Source organism: Megascapheus bottae, chromosome 21 (genome assembly GCF_031878675.1).
Source record: "Megascapheus bottae isolate mThoBot1 chromosome 21, mThoBot2.hap1, whole genome shotgun sequence".
Taxonomy (NCBI): Eukaryota; Metazoa; Chordata; class Mammalia; order Rodentia; family Geomyidae; genus Megascapheus; species Megascapheus bottae.
In genome coordinates this window covers 33,866,328-33,876,982 of record NC_143529.1, presented here as the reverse complement: position 1 = coordinate 33,876,982, position 10,655 = coordinate 33,866,328, and positions in this window count along the sequence as shown.

The window sequence follows — 10,655 nt, the reverse complement described above, 5'->3', positions numbered from 1 at the left end:
GTGTGTGTGTGTGTGTGCACGCGCCTGCGCACATACACACCCAAGACCACCTGGGTGTTTGCCAGTGGAATCTGGTCAGTTGAGAAAAAGTGTCAGCGTGGAATCATTGTGACAACGTGAGGACATGACTGGTAATTGAACGCATGCATCCCTGAGTGTGAGGGAGGGGGTGGGAGGGGATTCGGGGAGCCTGGTTAGGCTTCCGCTGTCATCACGTTCTTTTGGGGGCTCTTTGGGTTTCTCTCTGTCCACAGCACGGTGACCCCAGCCCCTGGGCTAAGCTCTGAGGATTGCCTTTTGCAACCAGGAACCTTGGGCAGGAAAGTTCCTGAGACTTTTACCTCCAGTGAACCACCAAAAAGCCAGAAGTAGAGCTGTGGCTCAGGCGGTAGCGTGTTGTTAGTGCTGGCCATTCCATGGCCCAGCCCTGAGGAGCTGCCATGTGATTGGCAGATGGAATCTGTCACTGATTCTCTGTCTCTGCTCCAGGCAGGAAGTAGGGGGTGGGGAATGGAGAGGTGGGGGGGGGGGATCAGGTGGGCTGGGGTGGGAGTATGAAGCCACAAGGTCACTTTGTTCCCCTCGGTTTGCTGGCCTGAACGGGGAGCTCAGTGGACCCCTCCCCGCCCCCACCTCGGAAAATCCAGATCACTAGTGACCCCAGTCCCAGGAGGGTGTGGGAGACATTTGACTTGCCAGAGTGCACCCTGGGGAGGGCTCCAGAGGACCAAGTGGGCCCCAGAGAATGGGAAGCAGAATGGAACCATTGGCCACCCTAGGCAGAGGCTGGCCTGGGGAGTGGAGAGCTGTGCTGGTTCAATTGCCCTGGCAGCAGTAGGTCGCTTTTGAGTGTGAAGGAGGGGAAGTCAGGCCTGGGGCAGCCCCGGCCAGGCTCGGCAGTCAGAGTGACTGCCAGGTGAGCACAGCACGTGAGCACGGGGTGGGATGGAGGTCTAAGGTTATTGTCCTAGCTGGGCACACGGGAAGCTGAGATCCGTGGACCTCGTTTCAAAGCCAGCTCTGCTTTCCAATTAGCCACCAGCCAAAAGCTAGAAATGGAGGTGTGACATAGTAGTAGAGCACCAACCTCAGGGGAAAAAAGCCAAATGAGAGCACAAGGCCTTGAGCTCAAGTCCCTGTGAGTGCACGCGCGCGCGTGCGCACACACACACACACACACACACACACTCTCATGCTCACTCATTTTTTTCTCTTTCTTCCCCCTCCCCCTCCTCCTCCTCCCCCTCCCCCTCCTCCTCCTCCCCCTCCTCCTCCCCCTCCTCCTCCTCTTCCTCCCCCTCCTCCTCCTCCTCCTCTTCTTCTTCTTCTTCTTCTTTTTCTTCCTCTTCTTCTTTTGTGGGTCATGGGGCTTGAATTTGGCCTGGGTGCTGTCCCTGATCTCTTCAGCTCACAGCTATTGCCCTACTCTTGAGTCAAGCCCCACTTCCCATTTTCTAATGATTAATTGGAGATAAGAGTCTCCCAGCTTAGTAGTGCCTGGGCTGGCATTGAACTGAGATCCTCAGATCTCAGCCTTCTGAATAGCTAGCTAGGATTACAGGCGTGATCCACCGCATGCATCTTGGAAGATGTTTTAAGCAGATGTTGAGGCCTCATTTCCTAGTGGCAGGTCAAATGATGAGGACGTGTAGGGGAGGCCGCTGGGGCTAAAGACCACTTGGCCCGCTGTGCAGAGCAGTGTTGGGGGACCAGGGCGTTCACATGCCTAGGTGCCTCCTGGCTACCCTGCCTGGGCCTGGGATGCGGATCCGAGGCAGAGGGAAGTGAGGGGACCAGGTTCTCCTTTTAAGCCAGAGACCAAGCAGGAAGAGTGGAGAGGGAGTGGGGGAGGGGAGACAGCATTCTCAGAGCTTGGGATATCTTCCATCAGGGTCTAGTTTGAAATAGACCCTGTCATCCCAGCTATGTGGGAGCCACAAAGAGGACGGCTGAGATCAAGGCCCATCCGGGCAAAACAAACAATAGAACCAAACCTCTAAAACCAGAGGAGAATCACTTTCCTGACAAAGTAGATGACAGCAAAAGGGGAAGTGGGAAGAGAGAGGATGGCCCAGGCTCCATATCTGACCTGTGAGAGGCTTGGAGGGGCAGTGACCAGCAAAGGTGGCTCTGGGACCCTAGAAACCCAGCTTGAGGCTCAAGGCAGAAAGCACTCAAGACTCCTCTAGCTTTGAGACAGCAACTCAACTCTAAGTAGATCAAGCAAATGGAATTTGAGCCAAGTACTCTGCTGGTGGCTCATGCCTGGAATCCTAGCTACTCTGGAAACAGATCTGAGGATCTCCATTCAAAGCCAGCCTGGGCAGGAAAATTTGTGAGATTCTTATCTCCAGTTCACCAGCAAAAAACAGGAAGTGGAGCTGTGTCTCAAATGGTAGAGCACCGACTTGAGCTAAGGTCCCGAGTCCAGTCCTTCACCGAGGGCGAGCCTCGGCCGCATCCTCCCCCACCCCTCGCCGGCCCGTGCTGTTTCCACCACCACCAGACCTCCGTGGATGGAACCCCAGGGAAGCATCAGGTCGGGAAGCTGGGCTTCTGGGGATGGCGGAGGGATGGGAGGGAGGACGAGTGGGGGGCGGCGCTGAGCCTGGAGGGCCTGTAGGAGCCGCAGGGAGGCCCCCGTCCTTCAAAGGAAGCTGACTTTCAAACATTCTCGAGAGCCCCGGTTCGAGGGTCACTGTGACACACCTCCACTCTTCCAAGTGGGACTTTCCAACGTAGGCTGAGACCAGAAGGAAGAAGGGGCGGGGCGTCCCGAGGGCGGAGCGTCCCGGGGCGGGGCGTCTCTAGGGGGCGGGGCGTCCCACGGGGGCGGGGCGTCTCGGGGGCGGGGCGTCCCACGGGGGCGGGGCGTCTCGCGGGGTGGGCGGGGTGGTGGCCTCTGGAATCCCGAGGCCCCGGCCTGGACCGCTACGCCTTCCTGTGACCTTCCCATGACCGCTGCGGATCGAGGGGCGGCCCAGAACCCCCCTCCCCCGCGTGTGGGCACCGGAGCCAGTCAAGCAGCACTGCCCGCCAGCCAGAGGCCAATTTCTAAGGGGTCCAGGATGTGAGGCAGGGAGGCCAAGAAGGAACTGAAGAGCCGGCCAGGGTTTGCAGGGTTTGCACCCAGGTTCCTGTCGGCAGGGCCGCGGGTGGACACCCACAGACACTCATGCGTGTCTCTCACCAGACGTGCACACGTGTGCACACACCCTGACAACACAGACAGGTGAACACATGAACTCAGAAACACACACATCCACAGGCTGCACGGGCATACTCACCTACAGACACACGCAGAGAAACACACCATTCAGGCACACATACACAACACTCATGTACACTCAGAACTCCTGAGATACATGCAGGCCTGGCGAGATACACATAGATGCCATGTGCCTTCAGTCTCTCCCACATGCCCTCCCTTAGCCACCTCTTCTGCTGCTGGTGCTGCCCCACCTGGCAGGTCCTTGGGAACACGCTCAGGCCCAGGGAGGAACTTGCTGCCTGCCTAGCAGCTTCTTGTATCCACCCCCAGGTCCTCAGGCCTGTGACCTCTCTTGGACCCTCAGGGCCCCCGCTCACTACCTTTAGCTTAGCCTGCATCTGCTCTGAGCAACCCCGCCTTCTCCTGTTCACCAAGACCCTGACTTCCTTCTGCTCACAAGCATGGCCCCCCTTTTGAGTGGAGCCACTTTAACCAGCCTTTCAAAACATACCTCCCTTAAAGGGGCAAGTCCTTCCTAGAAGCTGTCCACACTGACAGCAGGCCTGCGCCCAGAAGCCCTGGGCAGCCGACTGATTTGTAAGATCCCCCACCCCTCCGCAACGAAGCTCACGTGGACACACACAAGCCCGCATTGGGGTGGTCCGTGGGCTCCTGGCCCTGGCCAGCTGAGGCCAGGCTGCGTCTCTCCAGCCACCGGTGACTCACCTCCCTGCCCTCCAGCAGCCAGCCTGGAACACAGCGGCCTTTCAGACCCTCAGCCTCAAACACTAGCTCAGTCTTCCCTCCCTGGCACCTCCCCTGCCCACCGCCACCCTCCAGCCTGGCAGCTCAGCCCCTGTGGAGGCCATGCAGGCCTCCTTCCTTCAGAGCACAGGGCCTCCCTGTCTCTCATCACTTGGCTCCTGACCAGGCTGGCCCTGAATAGCTGCCTTTTCATGGCCTACAGCCTGGCCAGCTGCACTCTGGGAAGCCCGGCTCCCATGAGCCCCACTGACACTCTCTACCCAGAAAGCTGAGTCCACTGTGGGGTGGGAGCTGGCACACCTGAGGGACCCAGAGTGCCCAGAGCTGCTTTCTGGGCTGGGCCAAGCTCCCCGTCACTCATGGAAGTTCCTTTCCCAAGAGATCTGCAACTAGCTGTCCTGACTCAGAAAATACCCAGGCCCAGGGAAGGTGGCCCACGAGTGGGTGCTGCGGCTGCGAGTGAAGCTGGTTGGGCTAATAATACTACCTTGCACCCAGGGCCAGTGGCTCACCTCTCTACCCCTAGCTACTCAGGAGGCTGAGATCTGAAGATCATGGTTCGAAGCCAGCCTGGGCAAGAAAGTCTGTAAGACACTCATCTCCAATTACCACCAGAAAACTGGAAGTAGAGCTGTAACTCAAAGCGATAAAGTGCTAGCCTTCAGCAAAAGAGCTCAAGGATAGTTCCCAGGCCCTGAGTTCAAGCCCCACCACTGACCAGAGGAGTAGCCACCCGGCATCGGGAAGAGGGCACAGAACCAGGATCTTGACCTCCCTCCCTGTTTTCCTACACAGCACCCCTTCTTTCTTTGAGTAACAGATCTCTTTAAGGACCCCAGGACTTCAGTTCTATAGCCTCAAGGAAGTGGGTTCTGCCCTCCTTCTGCAAAGCCTGTGTCAGGAGCTTCCCAGGCCTGTAAGCCCCGCTCTAGCCAGGTACTGGCGACTCACACCTGTAATCTCCAGCTGCTCAGGAGGCTGAGATCTGAGGATCACAGTTTAAAGCCAGTCCAGGCGGGAAAACCCATGAGACTTTTATCTCCAAGTAACCAAAGTAGAACTGTGGCTCAAGTGGTAGAATGCTAGCCTACAGCTAAAGGATAGCACCCAGACCTTGAGTTCAAGTTCCAGGCCTGGCACAGGTGCATGTGTGCACACACACACACACACACACACACACACACACACCCCAAAAAGGAAGTTCTTGGCACTTGTGAAGCAGAGACAGGAGGAGCATGAGATCTAGGCTAGTGATGCAACTATCTCAAAAGGAAGAAAAGAGCCAGGTGCCAGGAGGCTGAGCTCTGAGGAGTGCAGTTTTTTGTTTTTTGTTTTTTTTTTTGCCAGTCCTGGGCTTTAGCTCAGGGCCTGAGCACTGTCCTTGGACTTTCTCAAGGCTAGAGCTCTACCACTTGAGCCTCAGCACCACTTCCAGCTTTTTTTCTATGTATGTGGTACCAAGGAATTGAACCCGGGTCCTCATGCATGCTAGGCAAGCACTTTAACCACTAGGCCAAACTCCCGGCCCCGTGCAGTTTGAAGCTAGCAGAAAAGCCCCCACGAGACTTTTTTTTTTTTGCCAGTCCTGGGCTTGAGTTCAAGGCCTGAGCACTGTCCTTGGGCTTTCTCGAGGCTAGAGCTCTACCACTTGAGCCTCAGCACCATTTCCGGCTTTTTCTACATATGTGGTATTGAGGAATCAGACCATGCAGGCACTCGACCACTGGGCCAAACTCCCAGCCCCACCCCAAGACTTTTTATCTCCAACTAACCACTCAAAGAGGCTCAGAAGTCAGGGCCCAGGCTCCTAGTTCAAGCCCCATAACCTGAAAGAGGGCGGGGGGAGGGGGGCAGAGGGAAGAAAGAAACAAAGGAAGAGGGAAAGAAGGAAAGGGGAAAAAAGCAAGTATACAAACAATTCTCAAATGGGATAATAATGAACACAATAGGCGAAATATCTGGGCTCTGGTGTGTGGTGCCTGCAACTCTAGGGACCACAGGGGGGGACTGTGTGTAAGATGGAGGTTCCACAATACTTGATTGTCCTAGAGTCTTAGTGTACAGAAGCCCATTTGGTGCTGCCAGTGTAAGCAGAACATTTGTTAATGACCCATTTCTCAGAATGCAGCCCCGGCCTCGGTGGCACAGTTGTGTAGATCTGTGCTATGAAATGCTAGATGATACAAAGGAATAAATCACACACACACACACACACACACACACACACACACACACACACACACAGCCTACAATAATTACGTGAATGACAGATGGCAGACAAAAGAGGCTATGCACCCTATGATTATATTGTATGGACACAAGTTTAGAAAGTGCAAACAAACTCACAGTGAGCGGAAGGCAAGTAGCTGGAGATAGGGGCGGCTGGAGGGAGGCCCGAGAAGGCCGCTTATCTGAGCTGACTGTGGCAGAGATTTCACTGCATGTGCAGATACCAAAATTTACTATAACGTGTGCTTTGTGATATGAAGTAGATTATTGACGATTATAAGTCAATAAAGGTATGTAGAAGAGCATGGGAAAAGTGGGTAGAGGTTGGTTAATGGATACCAGGGTGACTTCTAATATGTAAGGTACAGCAGAATAATCATGGATGATGACAAGTGAGCACTGTGAAATAGCTGGTGGAGGCTTTATATGTCCCAAATTCACACGGGTGATAATTCCCTGAGGTGAGGAATGTACCCTACCTCTGATCCACACACAAGCTGTACACATGTATTAAAGTATCACACTCTACCATAACTATGCACAATTACTGCATGGTGATTAAAAAATAAGGATAAAATCACGGGTGTGTGATTCCTTAGTACCGCAACGCAGTAAAGGCTGGAAGTGGTGCTGTGGCTCAAGTGGTAGAGTGCTAGCCTTCAGAAAGGCCAAGGACAGTGCCCAGGCCCTGAGATCAAGCACCAGGACTGGCAAAAAAATAAATGAATAAAAAATAAAATCAGGTGCCAGCGGCCCACCTCCATCATCCTAGCTACTGCCCAGGAGACTGAGCTCTGAGGATTGTGCCTGGACTGGAAAGTCCATGAGAGTCTTGTGTTTGCTTGTTTCATTATATGTCGTAGTTATCTCATGATTTTCCCCAAGTTTCCAATGAGCTAAAGAATTTGCTTCACTTTTGACCATCTCCAGCTGCCACATCATGAGACTCTTATAGCCAACTAATCACTGAAAAGCTGGAAGAGGAGCTGTGGCTCAAGTGGTAGGGAGCCAGCCTTGAGCAAAAATGCCCAGGAACAGTGCCTGAGTTCCAACACCAGAACCAGTGCATACAGCCAAAACCCAAACCAAACCAAAGAAAACTCCATGTGGAATGTGACCCCCCGAAAGGCTGGGCTGGCTCAGCAAGCCAAGATCTGAGGACTGTGGTTCAAAGCCAGCCCAGAGAGGAACATCTACAAGACTTTTATTTCCAACTAACCGCCAAGAAGCCAGAAGTGGAGCTGTGGCTCCAATAGCAGAGTGCTAGACTTGAAGAAACTCAGAGAAAGCGCCCAGCCGCTCCCACCCCCGTGCACACCCAAGAAGACTCCAGAGGAAGTGCTCCCTGGAATGACCCCTGATCATGGGGCTTGGGACTGAGCACTGAGTGAAGACCCGGGGCCCTGGGCCTCAGCTGCACTTGGACTCCATGGGTCTCCTCGGCCCTGGTGCTTGTGTGGAGTGCGCTGGCACAGCACGGGCCTAGCAGGCAGGAAAGAGGGCTTGACGCCCGGCGGTGGTGACGGCGGTGTCTGAAGCACGGCTGCCTCCTCTGGGGACTCCTGCATATTCAAGTTTGGGCATGGCCAGGCCCTGCAGGCTACAGAACACCTGGGGACTCGAACCAGGCTCTTCTCACCCTCTGGGGCCTCCCAAGGGCAAGGGCGTCCTGGCTGGGACAGCTGGGGAGGGTGAGGATAGAGAAAGGAGGAGGGCAGGTGAGAGGGAAGCCAGGTAGGGCCAGGCTTGCAGGGGTGGCTGGAGAGCCAGCGTCTGCTGTGGGGGCTCCGCCTGCCCTCAGAGGGTCTCAGTGAGACCACTCTTGTCTGTGTGCCCCCCCCAGCTCACTTCTATTTCTGCTGGCCGGCAGGGGCATGCCAGGGGGCGGGGACGCGTGGACCGCTTGACCTTCACACTGGAAGGTGCCCACGCTGGCCACCTCAGGGTTTGGCTTAGAGCCACGGAAGAATGAAGCACAGCCTCTGGAGTAGAATGTTCTGGAATGCTAGAGCTAACTCCTTGAAAGCCCTTGTGAGCTGGCTGACCTGCCCTTCCTCCACTCCACTCCACTCTCGGTTCTGTTTTGCCAGTCCTGGGGCTTGAACTCAGGGCCTGAGCACTGTCCTTGGTCTTTTTCTCAAGGCTAGAGCTCTGCCACTTGAGCCGCAGCACCACTTCTGGATTTTTCTATGTTTGTGGTACCGAGGAATTGAACCCAGGTCTTTGTGTATGCTAGGCAAGCACTCTACCACTAGGCCAACCTCCCGGCCCATCCATTCCTGGTTTTGTGTGGCCAAAGCAACACAGAGCTGAGTACCCCTTACCACCTGGGAGGGAAGGGGTGCAGGGCTCACCCACCCTATTTCTTTTTTTTTTTGTTTTTGTTGTGAGAGTTGAACTCAGGGCCTGAGCACTGTCCCTGGGCTTTAAAAAAATTTTTTTTTTGTCTGTTAGTCATGGGGCTTGAACTCAGCCTGGGCGCTGTCCCTGAGCTCTTCAGCTCAACATTAGTGTTCTACCTTTTGAGCCACAGTGCCATTTCTGGTTTTCTGGTGGTTAATTGGAGATAAGAGTCTCACAGAGTTTTGTGCCCAGATTGGCTTTGAACTGCAATCCTCAGATCTCAACCTTCTGAGTAGCTAGGATTACAGGGGTAAGCCACCAGCACCAGGATTCCCTGAGGGTTTTTTTTTTTTTTCCCCCAGTCCTGGGCTTGAGCTCAGGGCCTGTCCTTGGACTTTGTCAAGGCTACAGCTCTACCACTTAAGCCTCAGCACCACTTCCAGCATTTTTCTATGTATGTGGTACCGAGGAATTGAACCCAGGTCTTCGTGCATGCTAGGCAAGCACTCTACCATTAGGCCAAACTCCCAGCCCTTCCCTGAGCTTTTTTGATCAAGGCTAGTATTCTACCACTTTAAGCCATAGCGCCACTTATGCTTTTCTGGGGGTTAATTAGAGATGAGTCTCATGGCCTTTCCTGCCCAGGCTGGCTCTGAACCATAATCCTCAGACCTCAGCCTCCTGAGTAGCCAGGATTACAGGTATGAGCCACCACACCCAGCTCACCTTCCTCACTTCTGAGTGCTGCTCTGTCCCCAACCTGCTCTTCATCACAATGGCAAGAAGCAGAAGGGTTCCTTCTTCTACCCTGGTTCTCTCCACCAGGGCACATTCTCTCTCCACGGTTTGTGTCTCTGCCGTTTTGGCTGGCTCACTTAATTCAGGACTGAGCTCTGAGCTGCAGTTGGTCTCCTAACATGGCGTGGGTCAAGGCTGGCTTTGAACCCATGCTGCCATCTTGCTTCTGAGACCTGATGGACCCAGAGGCATGGGAACAGGAGAAGTAGGGGCCTGGCCAGCTCTTGCCTCATCTGCTAAGGGAGCCCTGCAGCCTCTTCTTGTCTCCTTATGAAATGGGTTAATGGCTATCTAAAGCCCTCCAGACAAATTGGAAGCTTATCTGGAAATTCCCAGGCAAACAAACTGGGAACTGCGGGTCAAAGTTAGAATCATGTGGTTAACAGTTTCCAAAGACTAACACATAGTCTGCTTCTGTAATCTGCTCACTCGCTTATGCACCCATTTTTCTTAACCTTTACTAACACATAGTCTGCTTCTGTAATCTGCTCACTCGCTTATGCACCCATTTTTCTTAACCTTTACTAACACATAGTCTGCTTCTGTAATCTGCTCACTCGCTTATGCACCCATTTTTCTTAACCTTTACTAACACATAGTCTGCTTCTGTAATCTGCTCACTCGCTTATGCACCCATTTTTCTTAACCTTTACTAACACATAGTCTGCTTCTGTAATCTGCTCACTCGCTTATGCACCCATTTTTCTTAACCTTTAAAATGATAGGTTCTCTTGTACAGTGGTAGTATAGCCGTTGGCCAGGATCATTATGGGATGTAACCTGCTTAGCCACCTGTGCGTGGCTATATGCAGCTACTGTGGTTTGGCCTTTATAAAGCCCTGCCTTTTAGAGTTCGGGGCTGCTCATTCCCAAGCTGAGTTAGCCCTGGCCGGTCAGCATAATAAATTTTAGACTTTTTACCCTCAGTCAGAGTTTGTGACTTTATTGGGGTCCAGACTCACTTCCTTACACTGCCATTGGCTGCCAGGAGTTGGAGGGGCTCCGGGAGAGGAGAGGTGGATGCTGCTGGGTTGGGCTGGGGGACAGGAGTGGCTGAAGGGTACTTTCAGGACCAGAGTGCCAGGTATCTGTAGTGTGTGTGTGTGTGTGTGTGTGTGTACTGGTCCTGGGGCTTGAACTCAGGACCTGGGCACTTGAACTTTTTTTGCTCAAGGCTAATGCTCTACCACTTTGAGCTCCAATTTATGGCTTTTTTGGTAATAAATTGGAGATTAGAGTCTTATGGCCTTTTCCTGCCCAGGCTAGTTTTTTTTTTTTTTTTTTTTTTTGTGCCAGTCCTGGGCCTTGA